Genomic DNA, 24,969 nt, shown 5'->3' with positions numbered 1-24,969 from the left:
CAGAGGACAGATCCAGTTTTTATCATCCATCTGGAGGGAGTGTCCACCAGTGCTGAGGAAAGTTTGGAGGGCTTCCATGCTCAGTTCCACTTTTTATAATACATCTGGGAATGTCCACCAGTGCTGAGAAAAGTTTGGAGGGCTTCTGAGTGTATAAACACCGTAAAGGACATTCTTTCATTGAGAGGATCTCTGAGGCTTGGAATTTCAAGTTCTCTCTCCGCTGAGAAGACAGAACCTCAATGGCATTATGTTGACAACAGTCAAGCCAAACATACTTTGAAGACCAAATTTTAATTGGGACATCATTACTCTCTCTCTCTCTCTCTCTCTCTCTCTCTCTCTCTCTGTAGAGCTCTATCATGTCATGTTTCGCTCTTCTCTATGTAGAGCTTTATCATGTCATATTTCGCTCTGTGAAGAGCATTATCGTGTCATGTTTCACTAGAGTAGAGCAATATTATGGCATGTTTCCCTTTTTGTTCAGTTCTATCATGTATTTTGCTCAGTGAAGAGCTTTACTATGACATGTGTCGCTCTGTGTAGTTTTATTAAGTCCTATTTCCCTCTATGTTCAGTTTTATCAAGTCATGTTTCACTGCATAGAGCTTTATCATGTCATGTTTCACTCTGCGTAGAGCTTTATCATGTCATGTTTCACTCTGCGTAGAGCTTTATCATGTCATGTTTCACTCTGCGTAGAGCTTTATCATGTCATGTTTCACTCTGCGTAGAGCTTTATCATGTCATGTTTCACTCTGCGTAGAGCTTTATCATGTCATGTTTCACTCTGCGTAGAGCTTTATCATGTTATGTTTCACTCTGCATAGAGCTTTATCATGTCATGTTTCACTCTGCGTAGAGCTTTATCATGTCATGTTTCACTCTGTGTAGAGCTTTATTATGTCATATTTCCCCTTGGTGTACAACTTATTCACTTGATGACGAAAAAAGCTCTACACGGACCCAGACCTGTTTCAAACCTGTTCTGCTATGTTATCTTTTCTTGCCTCGAGAAACAGGTACCTGAGTAGTAGTTTACTGTTGTGGGTGGCATCCTGGGTGGTAGCTGACTGTTGTGGGTGGCTTCCTGGGTGGTAGCTGACTGTTGTGGGTGGCTTCCTGGGTGGTAGCTGACTGTTGTGGGTGGCTTCCTGTGTGATAGTTGACTGCTGTGGGTGGCATCCTGGGTGATAGTCGACTGTTGTAGGTGGCATCCTGGGCGATAGTTGAGTATTGTGGGTGGCATTCTGGGTGATAATCGACTGTTGTGGGTGGCATCCTGGGTGACTGTCCACTGTTGTAGGTGGCATCCTGGGTGACTGTCCACTGTAGTGGGTAGCATCCTGAGTAGTGTACCTTCGATGGAATAAACTCTGAATTGAGCTGAGGTAGCATAACAGTTCTTAGCCTGTAAATGACCTGTCGCTGGATAACTGTTCATCTCACCTGTAAATCTGTGTAAAAAATGATTATAAGAGAATTAAATATTAATATTCCGGCTCATAAAATAATACGATTATTTTTTAATCTTCACGGAAGATATAAACATGTTTGAGCGAGAATGTAATTTGTGAAGCATGTTGAGATTAGTGAAGCAGTCAGCAGCGGTGGTCCAGTTAGTACTTGGGCTGGAACGACTGGACAGATAATCTGATTGCTGGAGGATATTCTAAATTCCTAGAAAGATACTCTGAACTGCTTAAAAGATACCCGGAATGGCTGAAAGATAATCTGAATTGCTGGAAAACACTCTGAACTGCTGGAAAGATACTCTGAACTGCTTAAAAGATACTCTGAAAGGCTGAAAGAATAATCTGAATTGCTGGAAACTACTCTGAACTATTGGAAAGATACTCTGAATTGCTGGAAAACACTCCGAGCTGCTGGAAACATACTCTGAACTGCTTAAAAGATACTCTGAAAGGCTGAAAAGATACTCTGAACTGCTGGAAAGATACTCTGAACCGCTTGAAGGGTGGTCTTCCTTCACCTTTCCCCTCCCTTCTTGTGCCACTAAACTATTGTCTCTACCTTCTACGACCACTGTTTCTCCTACTACTCCTACTACTACTACTACTACTACTACTACTAGATTTACCATTACCACTTCTTCCTCTTCAGCCTCACTTGTCCCCCTCGCCTATATCCACTAGTTCCCTCACTCTTTTATGTTGGTGTGATTCAGACTGAGCTGCGGGGGCGTTGACCCCCGAAATCCTCTCCAGATATGCATATGGTCCAAGTCGGACCGAAACGTCGTCGTAAGCTCCTTTCTCCTATGTGCGGGTTATTTGTATATAATTTTTAATTAGTTTATTTCGGATTTATATGAAGTTTGTTTAAATTTATATATTACACATTTATATGGTTTATATTTATTCATTTCAGATTGCTGTATTTAGAATGTTTATATGTCTAAATCGATTGTTTTTATTTCCTTTTTTAAACTATCAAAATAAGACCATGGGGAAAAACGGGAGAGAGAGAGTTTAAGTTTAAGCCCATGAATTTGAGCACCTAAGTTTAAGCCACCAGGTTCAACCGATACCTTTCATCGTAAGTATTTAAGCTCCTAAGAATAAGTTTTAGCCTCTGACATAGAGCCCCTTTGAGCAAAAACCGCAGAAGTTTAAGCCTCTGAACCAGAGTCCTAACACTTGAGTCCCTAAACCCGAGCCCCTGAGCTTGAACCCTTGCTTCTGAACCCCACTTCCTCCCAGCTAGACGCGATAACTTAAAGTTCAATGCATACTAATGTGAAAGCTTAATAAGCAGACTCTTTCTCAAACTCACCTAGCTCATTCTTGCTCAAGCAAGATCATATAATATTCTCTCCCGTGAGAGATCTTACAGCGGTAATATTTTTCCCTCTTAGGGATGAACAATTTCTTTTAGCCACTTGACGCAGCATAAATTCGAACGAAAAATTATATTCTCTACCTACCTAAATTAAAAGAAAATGTTCAATGTTTTTGATTTCCTTGGCAAACAAATGGTCAAGTACCTCATGTATCGTTGAATACATCCTGTTAATGGAAGAACTGAGGGAGGTTCACTGTGCTTATGTGTATGTGTATGTTTGTATGAATGTACGTATGTGATTATGCGTGAGAATGGTCGTGTAACTACGTGTGAATGGATGTATATGTACGTGTGAATAACCGTGTATGTACGTGAGAATGAACACCTAAGTACTTGTAAATGAACGTGTATTTACGAGCAAATGTACGTGTCTGCAGTTTTATGACTGTCTTGTAACCGTGTCACGACTCAGTCGTTCAATTATGCTACACCTCAGCCATTTAGTCACATGACAACTTCGCCATTCAGCCAAGTTATGGCTCAGCCGTTCAGCTATGTTTCAACTCATTCATTCAGCCGTGCTTCAAGCCATTCTATCCGCCGTGCTTACACCCTCACTCGACCGTATAAACAGAACAAACGGATCTGTCATGCTGTCACTAGCGGAACGATTCTTTGACAAGATAATAATAATAATAATACGTAATAATAATAATAATAATAATAATAATAATAATAATAATAATAATAATAATAATAATAATAATAATAGCAATATCTTTATTTACTACAGGTACATGTACAAGGTATACAGACCATAGCTGACATCAATGGCATACTACTATATAGAAAGCCCCTTATTATGCAGAGCATTTCGGGTAAATTTGATCTATTTTGACCCAGAAAGCGACCCACAGACTGGGCCGGGGAGGCATTGATCCCCGAAGTCCTCTCTAGGTATATTCCAGGTATACACCAGTCGACTAACACCCAGGTATCCCTTTTATACTGATGGGTGAACATGAACAGCAGGTATCTTATGGAAACACGTCGTGATGTTTTCTAGCCGTACCGAGGAATCGATCTCCGGAACTGCTTTTAGTGTGACGACAAGCAATGCATTATTAACTACTCTACTGAACAGGTCGCTGCGAACGATTATGATAACCAAAGAAACGTGAAAATTGGTAAACATAATGAAAATTTGCATATTTACAAATCAGCAGGTAGGGAAATTATTGGAATAAATAATAATAATAATAATAATAATAATAATAATAATAATAATAATAATAATAATAATAATAATAATAATAATAATAATATTAATAATAATAGATGCAATTCGAGTTCACTTTGAAGAATATGATCAGTGAGTCTCAACAAGGAACCATTTTCGTCAACAAACTGACGATCATTTATACTTAATAAGGTTGTACAACGTTTATCTGGACTACTGCCTCACCCAGGGCTGAAGTTCATGAAAAAAGCTGCACCACTTGGTACTGTGACTGTGACATGGCTGTCTAATAATCAAGACAGCCAACACAGAGACAAATCTCTGTTATGGCCAGTTACAAGTGGTGTTCCACAAGGGTCACTGCTGAGCCACATATTCACATTTTAAACCCACTAAATTGTCATTAATAAATGAGAGTAATTTTATTAGGGTTGCAACACGGATTTATAAGAGTTCGTTCCTGCCCGAGAAAAATTACTGACCTTCGTATAAGAGAATATATATTAAATACAGACAGTTCGCTTTTAACATTGAAAGTGGACGTCAAATAAATTTTGAGATTACCGGATATTATCAAGACGACTTAAGTTAATGATGTGGGGGTAAAATAACGGAATTAAAAAAAAAAGAAACGAAAAAGACCTAAAAGTTACATTACAAAAATGTGAACTAAAGTGAATAGTGCAAAAATAAATAAAAAATAAATACAACAAACACTAGATTATTTAAGTTATTATCGATAAATATAAGTGTCAGAACTCCTAAGTTATTCTTTATCTTAGATAAAGTTTTATTCAGATTAAAAGATAAAGTTAAAATTGTCATTTCTAAGAATGAAAAATAAACGTGTCCTGTATCAAGAATATTTCCCACAGAAATGGACTAAGAATATTGAGCTTGTGCTTTCTAAAGTAACATATACTGAAGAAATATGATTAATGTGCACAAGTACATTGCAAGAATAAAAAAAAAAAAAAGGGAGGGGGGAACCTGATAATAAATCAGACTTCTTTAGATTTAGAAAAGATGTGAGGAAGCAACGGTTTAGGAAGAGTAGCAGAGTTTTTGTGTTGGTGAGTAGACTCTGTCTTGCCTGAGCCGTGTACCTATTCCTTCCCTTGGCCGTGTGCCTACTCCTTCACTTAGCCGTGTACCTACTTCTTCACTTGGCCGTGTACCTATTCCTTCATTGACCGTGTACCTACTCCTTCACTTAGCCGTGTACCTACTCCTTCACTTCCGTGTACCTACTCCGTCACTTAGCCGTGTACCTACTCCTTCACGTAGCCGTGTACCTACTCCTTCATGTAGCCGTGTACCTACTCCTTCACGTAGCCGTGTACCTACTCCTTCACGTAGCCGTGTACCTACTCCTTCACGTAGCCGTGTACCTACTCCTTCACTTAGCCGTGTACCTACTCCTTCACTCGGTCCTGTGCCTGCCACTTCTGCATAACGGAACGGAGAATAAAATCACCTAAAAACTCATTTCCCGTTTCCGATACACCTGAAGGACGAGGGTTTGTTGACGGTGGCTGAGGTGATAACCGCACTCCCTCAGCAGCAACAGCCGCTGCTGCAACAACAGTAGCAGCAACAGCAACAACAACAGTAACAACAACAACAGCAGCAGCAACAGCAGCCTGGTGTCACGTCTTGGCACAGAAAACACACAAACAAATGCTACTTGTGGCATTCTGAGGGAAGAGACACCCGATGCAGCTTCACCACAATAGAAAATAAAATACATTAAATCTGAGTTAGGTTAGGTTAGGTTAGGTAAGGATCGTCAGGAAACATGACAAGTGTTTCCTGACGCCTTTGGAGCTTTGGTCATCTGACCGAGGCCTTCCGCTGGCTTACCGGTCCACCCATGTAAGTTATAGCAGCAGGCAGAAAGACTTGTAACAGTACCAGGCAGCAAGACTTGTAACAGTACCAGGCAGCAAGACTTGTAACAGTACCAGGCAGCAAGACTTGTAACAGTACCAGGCAACAAGACTCGTAATAACACCAGGAAGCAAGACTCGTAATAACACCAGGCAGCAAGACTCGTAATAACACCAGGCAACAAGACTCGTAATAACACCAGGCAGCAAGACTCGTAACAACACCAGGCAGCAAGACTCGTAATAGCACCAGGCAGCAAGACTCGTAATAACACCAGGCAGCAAGACTCGTAACAACACCAGGCAGCAAGACTCGTAATAACATCAGGCAGCAAGACTCGTAATAACACCAGGCAACAAGACTCGTAATAGCACAAGGCAACAAGACTCGTAATAACACCAGGCAGCAAGACTCGTAATAACACCAGGCAACAACACTCGTAATAACACCAGGCAGCAAAACTCGTAATAGCACCAGGCAGCAGGACTCGTAATAACACCAATCAGCAAGACTCGTAATAACACCAGGCAGCAAGACTCGTAACAACACCAGGCAACAAGACTCGTAATAGCACCAGGCAGCAAGACTCGTAACAACACCAGGCAGCAAGACTCGTAATAACACCAGGCAACAAGACTCGTAATAGCACAAGGCAGCAAGACTCGTAATAACACCAATCAGCAAGACTCGTAATAACACCAGGCAGCAAGACTCGTAACAACACCAGGCAGCAAGACTCGTAATAACACCAGGCAACAAGACTCGTAATAGCACAAGGCAACAAGACTCGTAATAACACCAGGCAGCAAAACTCGTAATAGCACCAGGCAACAAGACTTGTAACAACACCAGGCAACAAGACTCGTAATAGCACAAAGCAACAAGACTTGTAACAACACCAGGCAGCAAGACTCGTAATAACACCAGGCAGCAAGACTCGTAACAACACCAGGCAGCAAGACTCGTAACAACACCAGGCAGCAAGACTCGTAACAACACCTGCCAGCAAGACTCGTAACAACACCTGGCAGCAAGACTCGTAACAACACCTGCCAGCAAGACTCGTAACAACACCTGGCAGCAAGACTCGTAACAACACCTGGCAGCAAGACTCGTAACAACACCAGGCAGCAAGACTCGTAACAACACCAGGCAGCAAGACTCGTAATAGCACCAGGCAGCAAGACTCGTAATAACACCAGGCAGCAAGACTCGTAACAACACCAGGCAGCAAGACTCGTAATAACATCAGGCAGCAAGACTCGTAATAACACCAGGCAACAAGACTCGTAATAGCACAAGGCAACAAGACTCGTAATAACACCAGGCAGCAAGACTCGTAATAACACCAGGCAACAACACTCGTAATAACACCAGGCAGCAAAACTCGTAATAGCACCAGGCAGCAGGACTCGTAATAACACCAATCAGCAAGACTCGTAATAACACCAGGCAGCAAGACTCGTAACAACACCAGGCAACAAGACTCGTAATAGCACCAGGCAGCAAGACTCGTAACAACACCAGGCAGCAAGACTCGTAATAACACCAGGCAACAAGACTCGTAATAGCACAAGGCAGCAAGACTCGTAATAACACCAATCAGCAAGACTCGTAATAACACCAGGCAGCAAGACTCGTAACAACACCAGGCAGCAAGACTCGTAATAACACCAGGCAACAAGACTCGTAATAGCACAAGGCAACAAGACTCGTAATAACACCAGGCAGCAAAACTCGTAATAGCACCAGGCAACAAGACTTGTAACAACACCAGGCAACAAGACTCGTAATAGCACAAAGCAACAAGACTTGTAACAACACCAGGCAGCAAGACTCGTAATAACACCAGGCAGCAAGACTCGTAACAACACCAGGCAGCAAGACTCGTAACAACACCAGGCAGCAAGACTCGTAACAACACCTGCCAGCAAGACTCGTAACAACACCTGGCAGCAAGACTCGTAACAACACCTGCCAGCAAGACTCGTAACAACACCTGGCAGCAAGACTCGTAACAACACCTGGCAGCAAGACTCGTAACAACACCAGGCAGCAAGACTCGTAACAACACCTGCCAGCAAGACTCGTAATAACACCAGGCAGCAAGACTTGTAACAACACCAGGCAGCAAGACTCGTAATAACGCCAGGCAGCAAGACTCGTAATAACATCAGGCAGCAAGACTCGTAATAACACCAGGCAGCAAGACTCGTAACAACACCAGGCAGCAAGACTCGTAACAACACCAGGCAGCAAGACTCGTAACAACACCTGCCAGCAAGACTCGTAACAACACCTGGCAGCAAGACTCGTAACAACACCTGCCAGCAAGACTCGTAACAACACCTGGCAGCAAGACTCGTAACAACACCTGGCAGCAAGACTCGTAACAACACCTGCCAGCAAGACTCGTAACAACACCTGCCAGCAAGACTCGTAACAACACCTGCCAGCAAGACTCAGTGCCTGGCACTTTACTTTTTCCTCCTTCCTGATGTGGCTGTATACCAACTTTTGGCCAGATTTAGCTGTCGATGCTATTAAGTCTTTCAAAAAAAATTTTTGAGACTCTTCTTATCCAGACATAATCGTTTTTGGCTCTTTGGCTCAATTCGTTCTTGTCCTGACATCTTTGTCCTCTATATATTATGCATACTCTAGTACTTGCAGCTTTGGCCTCTCAGCACTTCTAGATCGACCATGGGCTCACTCTCTTGTTTCCATTGCTTCTTCTGCTTCTGGGTACTATTTTTTCCTCTGCTTCCCTGAAATTTCTGGCCACATACCCCATCGCCTCATTAACTGTTTTTATCTCCATTTCTGTTTCTCCATCTCATTTAGAAATTGCTTCATGTCTGTGTAGTCTCCTTCAGAAATTTGGCTTCTCACACTCTTCCCGTTCTGCTTTACTCTTTTCAGTGTATGTGTGTGTTTGTACTGTCATACTTGTACTCATCAAATTGTGGTTGGAGGGGTTGATTCATAGCTCCTGGCCCCGCCTCTTCACTAGTCGTCACTAGGTCATTCCCTCCCTGCTCCGTGAGTTTGATCATACTCTCTTCTTAAAACTATGTATGAATCCTGAATTCACTACCTCACTTTCCAGACTGTTTCACTTTCTGAGAACCCAGTGACTAAAGATATACTTCCTAACATCCCTGTGACTCATCTGAGTGTGTGTGTGTGAGTACTCACCTATTTGTGGTTGCAGAGGTCGACTCGCAGCTGGTGTATGTGTGTGTGTCAGTGTGGTAATTAAAATACCACAACATATTAATAAAATATTGGTGGTGTCAACTGTATAGGGACCGACCCTACAACATTAACATTGATATTTTATTCGTCAAGACATAGAATGAGCTCCTCCTGACCCATTGTCATATAATATAAAATGAATGACATGAACCACGATCTCACCTGAAAACAGTTTGAGAGACTATATCCTCGGACGGGAGAATGTTAGACCGTCTGACCGTCTGTTCTTATACATAGCAATTCTCAGTTGAGAATATCTCAGTTTACCCTTAAAATTGGTCCATAAAAGGGGCAAAGAGTTCCCATGAGCGAAGTGTAATACCTTCACACGCAAGACTGAGTTAATGCGTAACATAAACCTGGTTACTTCCGTGTTGTGGAGGGGCGCGGCTGATGAACGGGTAACCCTGGAATCTTGTTCTCTCAGATTTCTAGGGCAACAACTGCCTGTGGGAGGCTCTTACTAGCCAGTAAAGGTTTCCGACCAGCTACCTTGTGGGAGGCTGTAAGAGGGCAGTTAATGATGCTTGACCATGGCAGGCAGAGCGCTAGAACCTATGAACTGCTGCGAGTGTTTCTAACTGGGTAGTTTGAGGAGAAGACCTTTGTATTGAAGACCATGAAAGGGTCAGTTATGGGAAGGTCATGGCAAATGGGCTTTATCTTAAGTTTGAGTAGTGAGGAAAATACCCATGTATACCTTTACTACCTGCATAATTCCAGTTTATTATTTATGTCATTATCGTTATTATTAACATTATTTTTATTAGTAGATTATTATTATTATTATTATTATTATTATTATTATTATTATTATTATTATTAGTAGTAGTAGTAGTAGTAGTAGTAGTAGTAGTAGTGGTGGTGGTGGTGGTGGTAGTACCGGCGAACCAAGTAGTAATAAGTGGTAGTAGTGGCAGTATTAGTAGTCAAAAGTCGAAGTATATTTAGGACAAGAGCTGAAGACGACAGTTGAGGATAGACGGAAAATGAAGTGGTATATGCAAAGACGATGAGGTGGTGGCAGCTGTAGAGTCATCTCTTACTGATAGAGGGAAATTATTAATTAAAAATCCTTGGAAACTGAAAATGTCGTGGGATGCAGCATTACCCAAAGTATTTTTCCAAAAAACTGGGAAGAATTAATGAAACATTATTTAGTAGCAGTAGTAGCAGTAGCAGTAATAGTAGTAGTAGTAGTAGTAGCAATAGCTGAATACAACAGTTAAGGACGACTGCAGAAGACTTAGAGTTGAGGATGAACGAAAAATGAACCCTGAAGACAGTCGTTAGTAAATAGCAGTCAGTGACTGTTACATTTACAGCTGTCATAAAATGACAATGAATCTTATCAAGATAATTATTATTATTATAATCAAGGGACAAGCGCTAAACCCGTAGAATTATACAGCGCCTGTGGGGGATATGGAAGGTATTCAGGTTTAATTCATGGAACTGGAGCACAGATCCAATTGAACATCAAAATGGTATACAATACCGACAGGTTGTTAGGTAAGACACATGCAACAGTAGACAACTTTATTTCGAAACGTTTCGCCTACACAGTAGGCTTCTTCAGTCGAATACAGAAAGTAGGCAGGAACAGTAGAGATGTGAAGACGATGTAATCAGTCCATCACCCTTGTAGTCGTAGAATTTGAGGTGGTCAGTCCCTCAGTCTGGAGAAGAGTATTGTTCCATAGTCTGCAGAATGTGGTAAGAGGGCAGCATTATTTTTCTCTAACCAATGTAAACTGCACAGTCTGAGTGCAGGAAAAACATTCCTGTAAGGACACTTGTGTGGAAAGAGGAATGATGATCATCTAATATTACCTTAGAAAAATTAAACGATCTAGTTCGCACTAATAAATTGAGACTTGAGCGAGAGAAAAACGGCAGGTTATTCTTCCTGTATATACAGTACTTTAAATCGGGGAATCCATAAGATTTTAGTATTTACCGTAGATTTACACATAGATTTAACCATTATTACAAAAAAAAATCAATCGACATTTTCATCGAGTTAAAAATAGAATATAAGAACATAAGAAAGAAGGAAAACTGCAGCAGGCCTATTGGCCATTGCGAGGCAGGTCCAATTCTCCCACCGGCTTAAGCCAATGCCTTGACCTAGTCAGGTCAGTCACATTCACTTAAGGGAGGAGCACGGCATCTGACCTAGTAGCACAAGCTAGTCAGGTCCAACTCAGACCTACTCACACCCACTCATGTATTTATCCAACCTATTTTAAAACTACACAACGTCTTAGCTTCTATGACGGTACTCGGGAGTTTGTTCCACTCATCCACAACTCTATTACCAAACAAACGCTTTCCTACATCCTTCCTGAATCTAAATTTTTCCAGTTTAAGTGTGGTCTCGGTCTCGGGATAGCTTCTATAGTCACTCAGGTCATAGTCAACAACACTTACAATGAGAACCACCGTCACCACAGAACTCAGAACACATCTGCAAGTACTGGTTCCAACCTGCATACTCATATTTCTCTTGGCGAGGTCGGTGATGGCTTAAAAATACTTTAAGTAAAAATAAAGAATGCGGGGGAACAATAAATACAATAAGATTTAAATGAATTACAGTGAAAAATCTAAGATTTTTCAACGTGTTAATTTCAGCTGTAAAGAAAAACTGCAAAATATTTTTAACTTTCTTTAAGAGGAATATTGTTGCAGTCTTCCAGACGAGTACAGCTCAGCCAGGTTGTGGTACTGAGCCGGATTGTTTGCTACTGTCAGCCATGAGGATTGTTTGCTACTGTCAGCCATGAGGATTGTTTGCTACTGTCAGCCATGAGGATTGTTTGCTACTGTCAGCCATGAGGATTGGTCTGCGATCTGGCCAGGGAGGCAATGATCCCAGAAAATTTTAACAGGCAATATGCAAACACTGCAGAGACGTCAGTGGACTTACCAGCATGTACACGGACGATGTTTTCAAGGTTCTCCAGTGGGCTTAGCATTGTGGATGGCATGACACACACACACACACACACACAAATATATATATATATATATATATATATATATATATATATATATATATATATATATATATATATATATTCACTATGCATATATTACATTTAAAGATGGGCAGCAATCAGTACCTAAGATCAACACCATTGTTGGAGTCACCTTTGCTACCTGTAAGCATAGTTACGACGGCCATCTAGTGGTGGTATACAACCCTAGATCATCTGGTGACCTTTAGGTGTGCTGTAGCATTCTGACTGTTCGTGGGGAATCGAGAAGGGTGAGGATGTTTCGATTATTATATAATATAATCATGGGGGAGAGCTAAACCCGGAGGATTATACAGCGCACGCGGGGGGGGGGGGGGATGGAAACCCTGAATGTGACATTCTGCAGGCATGTCCCGACTTTTTGAATTAAACCACGTCTCAGTAATGGCAAATATATCTATGTTACCTGCACTAGCAACTAGTCTCAACTCGTCCATCTTATTCCTAGCACTGCGACTATTTGTGTAATAAATATTTAAAGACCCTCCTCTCTCTTGACCCTTCCTGCTCCTTTCTGTTATTCCACTAAACCTATTACTGTCCTTGTCAATTAGTGCCACTGGCTTTCCAATATCCACCTCATTTTGCCTATTACTAGTTCTTTTAGTACTCATATTACTACCCTGCGACTTCACAGTTTTCCCGCCAAAACCCATACCACTAACTATTCCTAGTTTAAAGACCTAACAGCTCCCTCCACTGCGTTGGCCAGTGCTCCCACCCCACACCTAGATAAGTGAACCCCATCCCTGGCATACATGCCATTTCTGCCATAGAAGAGGTCCCAGTTGTCAATGAATGTTACCGCATTTTCCTTACAGTATTTGTCCAGCCAGCAATTGACACCAATTGCTCTGGACAACCATTCATTTCCAACTCCTCACCTTGGCAAAATGCCACATATGACAGGTTTCCCACCCTTCCTCCTAATTATCTCTATTGCTGACCTATACCTGCTAATCAGGTCCTCACTCCTACGTCTGCCAACATCGTTGCCTCCAGCACTGAGACAGATAATAGGATTGCTCCCATTACCTCTCATGATGTCATCCAGACGGCTAACAATATCCTTCATCCCCGCCCCAGGAAAACACACTGTCTGTCTCCTACTCCTATCCTTCAAGCAGAATGCCCTATCCATGTACCTAATCTGGCTATCCCCAACAACAACAATGTTTTTACCTTACTTGGCGTCGTCCGTCGTGATGCTCCGAGTAGTCGACTCACATTCGCCAGGTAGCATTATACCACTTGTAGAATTCGTCAAGACGTTCTCGATTGTCTTCGTTGGGGTTTCTAGGGATGTCTTACTCACGTCTGCCAATGCTTCTTTGATGCTCGTTGTGGCATTCCCAGTAGAACACTCACATTCGTCAGGTAGCACCGAGAATGGGTTGGAAGTTTCCACGGTAGTCTTCTGGTTTCTCGTTGTTTCTGCCTCTCCAACCGTTTTCTTGATCTTCAACTTGGTTCCATGTTGCCCGGCCACTGACCAAGCTCCCCTCTTAACCTGGGGACTCACAACAGAAGGATTACTACGAATCCTCTTGTTCTCCTCCGTTAATCGCCGTATCTCCATCTTAGCAACTCTGAACTCTTCTCTCAGCTGCTGGTAAAGTTGCTCAAGAGAGGGCATCCTGGTTCAGATTCACAGAGAGCACACAAACAGGTCTTCACAGAGCTAAGTACACGTCACCACTGAGCTAAGTACACGTCACCACTGAGCTAAGTACATGTCACCACTGAGCTAAGTACACGTCACCACTGAGCTAAGTACACGTCACCACTGACTAGGAACATATAAGAACATAAGAACATAAGAATGGAGGAACACTGCAGAAGGCCTACTGGCCCATGCGAGGCAGGTCCTTATCAAAACGACTACATACTACCTAAAGCTTCCCAAGAAATAACTCCCGTACCCAATGACAGTAATCAAACCCAGCCCCTCCCACTCACATATTTGTCCAGTGTCTTCTTAAAGCTACCCAAGGTCCTAGCCTCTATCATCCCACTGGGAAGACTGTATATACACATATCAAGCCAAAAGTACCGCTTTTTAGAATTCCACGAAATTGCGATCAATTTTCCTAGTGGGGAACTCCAGACAAGTTTTCTGGTACTACAGTCAGGACGAGAGAGATTATGGGAAGACAAAACAAATATAAATAAGGAGTGAAAACAAAAATACATCACTAAATACAACAACATTTTATACACACTGCCAGACATGTAAGAAGATAATATCAGAATGCACATTGTAGCATCGCATACCGTTGTTCGCCCCGAGTTTGACTTTGTAAACATACTCTTAGTGTGCTGGTAGACAGGAGTTAAACTGAGCTTGGTGGTAACTGGGAGTCTAATATTTGTGGAAGGCGCACGGTGTCCCAGGTGGTGTGGTGCAGGTGTAGTGCAGGTGGTGTGGTGCAGGTGGTGTGGTGCAGGTGTGCAGTAGGTGGTGTGGAGCAGGTGGTGTAGCGCAGGTGGTGTGGTGCAGGTAGTATGGTGCAGGTGGTGTGGTGCAGGTGGTATGGTGCAGGTGGTGTAGTGCAGGTGTGGAGCAGGTGGTGTGGTGCAGGTGATGTGGAGCAGGCGGTGTGGTGTGGAGCAGGTGGTGTGGTGCAAATGGTGTAGTGCAGGTGGTGTGCTGCAGGTGGTGTGCTGCAGGTGGTGTGGAGCAGGTGGTGTTGTGCAGGTGGTGTGGTGCAGGTAGTGTGGTGCAGGTGGTGTTGTGCAGGTGGTATGGTGCAGGTGGTGTAGTTTAATGTTACAGTGCCTGGTACAGTGACCTCTCCCAAAACCGCACCTCTCACAGGTACCTGACCTGTTGCAGCTCACTTAAAGACCATTTTCGTTAGTGATCACTACACGCACACGCACAAACTAAGAGGTATGATAAAGCTCATGGAGCGGGAGGAGTGACCCAGTAGCGGCCAGCGAAGAGGCGGGGCCAGGAGCTATGACTCGACCCCTGCAACCACAACTAGGTGAGCACACACATACACAAAACCGTGTGAGAATCTTTTCTCACACGGTTTGAGACCTCTTCACTCACCCTCAGTTAATAAGATTACCTCACTCACCTCTTCACTCACCCTCAGTTAATAAGATTACCTCACTCACCTTTTGTTAATAAAACTACTGCACTCACCTCCAGTTAATAACACTACCTCACCTTCGTTTAATATGACTAACTTACTCACCTCCAGTTAATAACACTACCTCACCTTCGTTTAATATGACTAACTTACTCACCTCCAGTTAATAACACTACCTCACCTTCGTTTAATATGACTAACTTACTCACCTCCATTTAATAACACTACCTCACCTTCGTTTAATATGACTAACTTACTCACCTCCAGTTAATAACACTACCTCACCTTCGTTTAATATGACTAACTTACTCAGCTCCAGTTAATAACACTACCTCACCTTCGTTTAACATGACTAACTTACTCACCTCCAGTTAGTAAGACGACTAACTCCGGCTCCTCGGTCATCCACTTGCTTAAGTTTTACAGAATAATATAAATGATAGATGCTCCGAGGAATTCATAAGTAAACTCGATCTCTAAAAGGAAATCCCCGAGAGGAATTCTTAAGCCAAAGATTTAAGTTTTATTTAAGAGCTGCCAGCTTGTTATTCTGTGAACGTTCTCTGTAAATGTTAAGCTTGCCACAAGGAAAAATGCTGGTGCCAATAGATTTTAAATTAATATGCAGGTCAAGTAATATTAGGAGATAAGTGGTTGGGTTGTTTAGTGTGGGGAAGCTGGCCGGGTGGTAAGTGTTCCACTGTTATCATTAAAGAGGTTGACTAATACTGATAATTTGATAAATAAGCCACATTCGCAGTCTCTTCGTATCTTTCCTGTATTAAACTGATAAACTGACAAAGGCTGCTGTGCAGGCGAGAAGTTTCTCTTTAAAAATACCCAAATGTTGCGCATGTTTTTTTTATTAATCTCTTCCGCTGTTCCTCCACTCAGGCTAGTGTGATGTGTACTGCACTAGAAGGATAACTCTGGCCTGACCGACATTGTCTGTGTATGTAACCTTCCTCTCAGAGGCCAGATATATGGCAGCTGCACTATGTGTTGTATGCAGCAGTCGCGGCACCACTCGTGGCATCTAGGGCGGATACCCAATTATGTCAGGTAGGGCAGACCGCACCCTCATGACCTGGATATATGACGTAGGAGCACTATGCTTTCCCCAGACACTTACACAAGCACTGTGCCTTCCCAGCCTACTATATCATCCTCCACAAAGGCCAACTAAGGTATAACATTAATATAAATCTCCTAGCATGGAACACAAACATCGTGATGACGTGAAGAAATGCCTTCAGGACGTGCGAGATGTATCCATTGCTATCAAGATAATATAAATATTCTTTTATTGCTTGCAAAGTAACAAGAGACATAATTCTCAGGATGAGTGATTTATTCAAAGTATAAATATACGGTGGCCATCAGCACTAAATCAAACTTGAGATATAAATGGGAGTAAATGAAGTCTTATATATTAGTATAAACAGTTTTCTCATGATGTGTAGGACGCCAGATAACCAGAGGGGCTTCAGGTCCACCAGGGCCATCACTAACACACTGCTGGTAGCGGACAGAGTATCGAACCTTTATCACTTCTGGTGTTCAATTACTCACGCGATTTTCTCGCTTCAAGAAATGCAACATAAATAATAATTCACCTGGGACATTTACACCACCACCACCACCACCACCACCACCACCACCACCACCACCAGCACCACCACCAACGCTGCTGGTATTACTACCTCCACCACCAGTACCAAGAACACTACCACTACCACCAACAGTATAAGAAACCCTACTTTTAATACCACAGCAATCATCGCTGGTATCAGCGCTGCTAACCTCACTACCAGGACTGCCCTCACCATCATCACTGTCATGGTCAGGGATAAAATTCGCGTTACTGCCACAACGACTACGATCACTACAATCACTACCACCAACACTACCAGAGCGAGCAGCATCACTACCACCATCACTGAGGGTAGTTGATCACTGCTATCGCTACATAAATAATTCCGTGCGTAGGAGACTGACACCTGCGACCGAAACGTTCTCTAAAGTTTCAGTCTCCTGCATCCCGGTAATTTGTGCACTGTTCCATCCACGAACTTTTTATTCATAGCTACTGCTTTTATTCTTAGCTACTATCACAGTAGCACCTACTAGGAACACCGCCAGTTGAACGAACGTTAGTACTACCATCTGTAGAATTGATGACACCCTAGTTAGAATCACACCAACCATTTACCACTATTTCTACCACTGCCATCACCATCGTCACTGAAATCACTACTACCATTTCAGGAGTCATTACCACCATTCTGAGAATGACCAAAACAATCATTAGAATCACACCCACCATCCCTAGAATTACTACCACAATCCCAAGAATCCCTACCACCATCCCTAGAATCCCTAATACCCTATATAGAATCACTGCTTCCATCGTAAGATTTACTACCACAATCACACACATATCTCCATCACCACTGCAACTCCATCCACTGATACTATTACCAAGAAACCATCAATATCACCAATGTTTTTAGATTTTTTTCACCCACGTGCAGAAAGAAAAGACAAGTGTGCAAAAGTGTGTACAGCAATGTCTGGTTATTTAAAAGAAAAACACAGAACTGGTGATGTTAAACGAATGGCGAGTGTGTCGTAGAACGTCGGGAGTGAGTCTGGCTGTTTTTGGTTGACTGGCGTTTGAAGCCTATCTGCTAAACGGGGATAACTGGTTGCAACCCTCACACCATCAGTTAAGGCTACTTTAATCCTTAAATTAGGGATGAAAGTAAACTCTCAGAGTATATTCACAAGCCCCTCGGTGTATATATATCCAGAGATACAGACAACTAGGTGAATTTATACTGAGAAATGCACCACCCTCGGCGTATATACACTTGAGAGGTGCATACCTCTCAGTGTATGTATACAAACAGATTCACACTTCTCTCTGTATATACACCGAGAGATGTACACCACTTCGTATATACCCAGAGATACAAACTACTCTGTATATACGCAGAAATGCACATTTCTCGGTGTATATACACAGAGATACACACCACTCATTGTATATATACTGTGAGATATATACCTCTCAGTATATACACAGAGATATATACCTCTCATTATATACACAGAGATATATACCTCTCAGTATGTTCACAGAGATACATACCTCTCAGTATATACTGTTAGATATATACCTCTCAGTATATACTGTGAGATATATACCTCTCAGTATATACTGTGAGATATATACCTCTCAGTATATACTGTGAGATATATACCTCTCAGTATATACACAGAGATATATACCTCTCAGTATATACACAGAGATATATACCTCTCAGCATATACACAGAGATATATACCTCTCAGTATATACACAGAGATATATACCTCTCAGTATATACTGTGAGATATATACCTCTTAGTATATACACAGAGATATATACCTCTCAGTATATACACATAGATATACAACTTGTTCTACAAGTAAAACAAACTATATTTTTTATTGAATAAAAAAAACATAGCCTTTAACTGTGTACGAAAAAGTTGGAATATTGAGCAGGAATGAGCTAAGTCACCCAGTTATAAGTAAGTCAGCGACTCGACTGAAGTCGCTGACACTGCGTGACTTGAATATTTAGTGCGCTGCAACTAGCTATTTGTTGCACAGCTGTGCAGGTGCGCACGTTAGGGTGAGCGCTACGCCACCAGAACACAGCCGTGCAGGTGCGCATATTAGGGTGAGCACTACACTACCAGAACACAGCTGTGCAGGTGCGCACGTTAGGGTGAGCACTACACTACCAGAACACAGCTGTGCAGGTGCGCACATTAGGGTGAGCACTACACTACCAGAACACAGCTGTGCAGGTGCGCACATTAGGGTGAGCACAACAGGACACACTCAGCCTCCTCCAGTCATCTGCTGTCAGCAGACAGTTTTCACAGACAGGTTCTATAAGATGTTCAGTGCTATTGATAATTGCGAAAGAAAACGGTAATGTTTATCTTTTCATTGATGCGCTGCGTGCGTGCGTGCATTCATGTGTGTGTGTGTGTGTGTGTGTGTGTGTGTGTGTGTGTGTATACTCACCTAGTTTTACTCACCTAGTTGTGGTTGCAGGGGTCGAGTCACAGCTCCTGGCCCCGTGAGGCATGCAAACAGTACGTAACCTTTATTCGGCGCATGTACACACCCTCATTGAAAGGCTATCTCCCTCAACCAGCGAACCAGGTGCTAAGGGTTGACGATGGGGCCCCGTCGTTCGATCAGTACCCAGGTTCAAACCAATGAAAAGATGGTTTTGGCAATCGCAGAGGTGTTGTGGGTACCACTCACCTGTCTGCCCTTGTCATTCCCATTCTAGAGCTGGTTGAAGCACGGTCTGCTCTCAAGTGGCTTCTGTTCTGCCTTGCTTGCCGTGGAGTGCACTAATACCTATTGTTGTACATAGTGTATAGTGTATATACTTCTGTTCTTACTTGGTGAAGGATAATATAAGTCAAAAGTTTTCTGCTGTGTTTATCTTGCTCCCTTTACACCCAGCATAACAGGCCTTTGGATTTCTGGGTTGTAATACCCCGCCTCTTCACTGGTCGCTACTGGGTCACTCTTCCTGCTCCATGCGCTTTATCATACCTCTTCTTAAACCTTTGTATGGATCTTGCCTCCACTACATCACTTCCCAGAGTATTCCACTTCCTGACAACTCTCTGACTGAAGAAATACTTACTAACATCCCTGTGATTCGTCTGAGTCTTCAACTTCCAATTAAGATCCCTTGTTGTTGTTTCTGTCCGCCTTGTCAATTTCTCTCAGTATTTTAAATGTCGTTATCATATCATCCCTATATCTCCTGTTCTCCAGTGTTGTCAGGTCGATTTCCCTTAACCTCTCCTCGTAGGACATGCTCCTTAGCTCCAGGACTAGGCTTGTTGCAAATCTTTGCACTTTCTCTAATTTCTTTACATGCTTGGCTAGGTGTGGGTTCCAAATTGGTGCTGCATACTCCAGTATAAGCCTGATATACACGGTGTACAGGGTCCTGAACGATTCCTTGAGATGTCGGAATGCTTTTCTTAGGTTTGCTAGGCGCCCGTTTGCTGCAGCAGTTATTTGGTTGATGTGCGCCTCAGGAGATGTGCCTGGTGTTATAAACACCCCAAGATCCTTTCCTTGAGTGAGGTTTGTAGTCTCTGGCCCCTTAGGCTGTACTCCGTCTGCGCTCTTCTTTGCCCTTCCCCAATCTTCATGACTTTGCACTTGATTCGGTTGAACTCCAGGAGCCAGTTTTTAGACCAGGCCTGTAGCCTGTCCAGATCTCTTTGTAGTTCCGCCTGATCCTCGTCCGATTGAATTCTTCTCATCACCTTTACATCATATGCAAACAGGGACACTTCTGAGTCTATTCCTTTCGTCATGTCGTTCACATATACCAGAAACAGTACCGGTCCTAGGACTGACCCCTGTGGAACCCCGCTCGTCACAGGCGCCCACTCTCACACCTCGTCACGTACCATGGCTCGCTGATGTCTTCCCGACAAGTATTCTAGACACCACTAGTTCTAACTCTAGACACTTAATGTTGCGTTGTGCTGTAAATGTGGTAAATACTGTGCCACTGAATAATCTTGAGGAAGATTCTCTAATCAAGTATTCAGCATGTGCTGCCACCACTGTGTCAGCACTTATCACCAGTGGTTCCATCAATGCTGACACAGGTGGTGTGGGTATCATCTGTGCTACTACCAATTGCTTGAATAGTGGTGTCATCAGTGGTATCACCAGTACTGTCACCAGTGCTTGAGATCGAGAGGGAAGATCCACTGGACAAAAAAAATAAATGGCTGAAGAAGGCTAGGACGCCAGCGAGGAGAGTGAAGCTCACGACCTGGTGTTGCTGAAGCCGTTTTAGGATTTGTAACTGTACTTGCCGCATGATTGTAGCTCCAGGTGTATCCTGGGAAGGAGCCTGGCAAGGGTCAGTAGATCACAACAGGTTGCTGAGAGCGCAGACAGGTTTAAGAGTTGCGGGAGGAACAGGATGCAATGGATCACACACTTTAGTCGTGTTTACCTCTGGGTATGTGAGCTGCTACGAGTCAACCTGTCTGTCAGTGTCAACATGCCCACTATCTGGGGTGAGAAAACTGTCTTCATCCTAGATGGAGGCTGCTATTGTAATCACCAGGATGCACAGATAAGACCATCAGTCGATCGAGCTGGCCGGAGGTGTAACAAATTAGAGCATTATCAAATCATGATCTGCAAAAGCTCTACTATGAGCGAATCGTGTCTAAATAAAGGTTTGTTCTGTATAGTTTACTTAGTTTGTGTAGCTCTAGTGGAAATGGAAGACTCACGACAGGGCAGCGAACAAAGTCCCATAGGTGATATGGAAGTTAACTTGTTGCTACCGCATCAGGTTGGCAGGATCACCTGGTTAAAGGTCCCCTGCATAAGCAAGTAGTGACAACTGCATGGTCAACTAAACTTACAGACGGTGAGAAAGAAATGCAGCTAGATAAGCTGAGGGGCAGCAGGCGGCACCCCTCGACGTGAACCGGTTTTCTTAAAATTAGATAGATGATCAGCGAGACGATACTCTATTCTATGCGACAGAAATATTGTTGGAGCAAAATTTACTATATTTTTTCTAGTCATATTTAATCACACAAGATAGGACTCATAAATATAGTATTAAAATGTCTCGTGTGTGTGGGAGAAATCAGTGGCATAATATGAATGTCAAATGCAAGTAACATTTGGTGTAATAAAGCAAGAGAGTGGCAAACTTGATAGTCGTTAAGTTTTGTCGTCAAAAAAATAAATGTGTCGAAAGCGTCGGCATTTACCATATGCTGAAATGGATTGCAGGGAAGGATAGGGAAGCAAGAGGAGGAACTGGACACTCTGGATGTCACGCTGTCAATATATATGTCAACATATATGTCAGAGACAGACACCGTTTCTCTGTTAGCTCGTTGCACTCCTGTTATGGGTGAGGCTCAGCAAGCACTGAAACACCAGCACTTGTTGGAGGTTCAATTCCTGGCAACGTGATCTCACTGTTGATATTTATAACACCTGTAGAGTTCGCTGGACTAACACCTAATGACTGCATTCTTGAAGGGATGGAGCGGAGTCCGTCCTCACACACAATAATAGGATGTAGTTGGCGAGTCAACAAGAAATTTTAATGCATGCGGCCAACGAGTTATCTGGGGTTCAGATAATGGCTGAGATTAATGATGACAATTATAACGTTGAGTGATGAATTTGGCGGGACAACTTAAACTCTGCTGCCTACATGTTCGAGGGAGAGTAGCGATTAGACGAGAACTTCATCATTCGAGACACAAACATAGATATCTCTATCATTACTTAGCCTGATCTCCTTATCGAGGTTGGTAAATAAAGTTTTATAGAACCAGGTAAACCTGCTAGAAGAGTACTGGTCGTAGAACCCCGAGGGACTGTCAGAACAGTTACCACTATGAATTATGATCGGACTTCATAGTTAGCGTCTGAGAGTCAGACTCTTGAAAAACTAGAAATGGAATACGCATTTTCAGTGAAGTGTCCATGCTTCACTATGTGTATGTACACGAACATTTTTATGTAACCAGAGTAACTGAGCGCTAACACCAGTATAGTCTCCCCTGCTCCCACCTAAGGAAATGTTAAACCTCCCGGTACCATCTGTGTACTGAAACCCTGAAGAACGGGATTCGTTTTGAAGGTAGACTATGAAAGACTGTTTCGTCTGCCGCGTTCCACCTTCGGTAGTTCCGTAAATGAGAAATATCATAGTACGAATTAACAAATCTGTCGATGCAAGCGAGAAAGATACATGATAATATACACTTGAAAAATCCTAAAGGGACTAGTCCCAAATTTGCACGCAAAAATCACTCAATACGAAAGCAACTTTCCCCCAATGAAAAGTAAGGGGCGCCAAGAGTACACTAAGAGACAACACAAAAAAGTGTCATGGGCCCAAGACTGTTCAACTGCCTCCCAGCATACATAGGGAAGATTAATAGACCCCTGGCTGGACAGGCACCAAAAGTCAATACCTAACCAGCCGGGCTGTGGTTCGTACATCAGTTTGCTTGCGAGGCCTGGTTACAGACCGGGCCGCTGGGGCGTTGATCACCTAAACCTTCTCCAGGTATATTCCAGGTATGCCCTACATACGAGTACGGTTACACAAGTTTAGGGGACTACAATTTACATAATATCGTATATGTGAGTTTCTTACGATTGCCTAGGAGAGTCGCGTCGAGTGACTTATCGTCTCTGGGATTCTAGTGCTAAGAAACAGTGTAATTGCTTAGGTTGAAAACTAGTGAATCTGATTCGTATAATAATGCAGTGTTACGTATAATACTGCAATGTCTGGGGGTGCATTAACCACTTAAGTAAAATAATTCAGTTGACATTAATTAGATGCTGTTTGGGTGACTACTGCGTTTCCTTAATATTCCCTAACTTGTTTTCTGTAAGCCTTTGAGGTTCTTCACCTCCTGTTACCCAGGAAGGGTGTGAGGTGACGGGGGAGGAAGGTGTTTGGGTCGGTGACGGGGTAGGAAGGTGTTTGGGTCGGTGACGGGATAGGAAGGTGTTTGGGTCGGTGACAGGATAGGAAGGTGTTTGGGTCGGTGACGGGGTAGGAAGGTGTTTGGGTCGGTGACGGGGTAGGAAGGTGTTTGGGTCGGTGACGGGATAGGAAGGTGTTTGGGTCGGTGACGGGATAGGAAGGTGTTTGGGTCGGTGACGAGGTAGGAAGGTGTTTGGGTCGGTGACGGTCCTCACTGTGTTGTGGGCCGCCACTGATACCTTCTGCCTGGCCTCAGAGAATTTCACCTCCTACCTGTTGCTGTCTTGCAACATTGTAAGCTCCTGACAACGCAGGAGAGTGAGAAAGATCTCGAGCTAAAGATCATCTCAATTTCTGCATTATTAAGATCACTTGTTTGCGATTGTGATATATATATATATATATATATATATATATATATATATATATATATATATATATATATATATATATATATATATATATATATATATGCAAGGAATTCGCAAGAGCAGGCGAAATATACACAAACACTGATCTCTGGCTGAAGGAGACTCGAACCTACGAACCTTGGAACAAGGTACTCAGTGATATACCATTCTCACCACACTGGATCAATACCTTGGCGTCTAGCTTGCGCTAGACTTTGATCCAAGACAGCCAGCTTTCAGGGAGAAGGCTTACAGACTGATAGGCGCTACATTGCTTCTGTGGGTTTAGCGCTTTCACTGATTAAAATAAAAGAATTCTTATCAACATCAGTTTTTATCAGGTGATGCATAAAGAAATTTTTTGAAGTTTAGGCTGTGTAGGTGCAAATTTTTGATGGATTTTGCTCAATAACTGAAGCATGAATCTTGTGTCTGTCTTGAAACTTTCAGTGCTGACGTGTTTTCCTCAATGGAAACCTCGCCTTGAATTTAAATTTTAATGTGCCTGTTATTAATCAGAGTGGCTTCCATGAATTACGTGGAGATTGTTTCTATTGATCGGAAATAGTACAAATTAAATTTATTGGGTTATCCTCAGGCTACATCTACATAAAGTATTTGTAGGTG

Source organism: Cherax quadricarinatus, chromosome 21, assembly GCF_038502225.1.
Source record: "Cherax quadricarinatus isolate ZL_2023a chromosome 21, ASM3850222v1, whole genome shotgun sequence".
Taxonomy (NCBI): Eukaryota; Metazoa; Arthropoda; class Malacostraca; order Decapoda; family Parastacidae; genus Cherax; species Cherax quadricarinatus.
The sequence above is the reverse complement of the archived record's forward strand: the minus strand, read 5'-3'. Positions refer to the sequence as shown.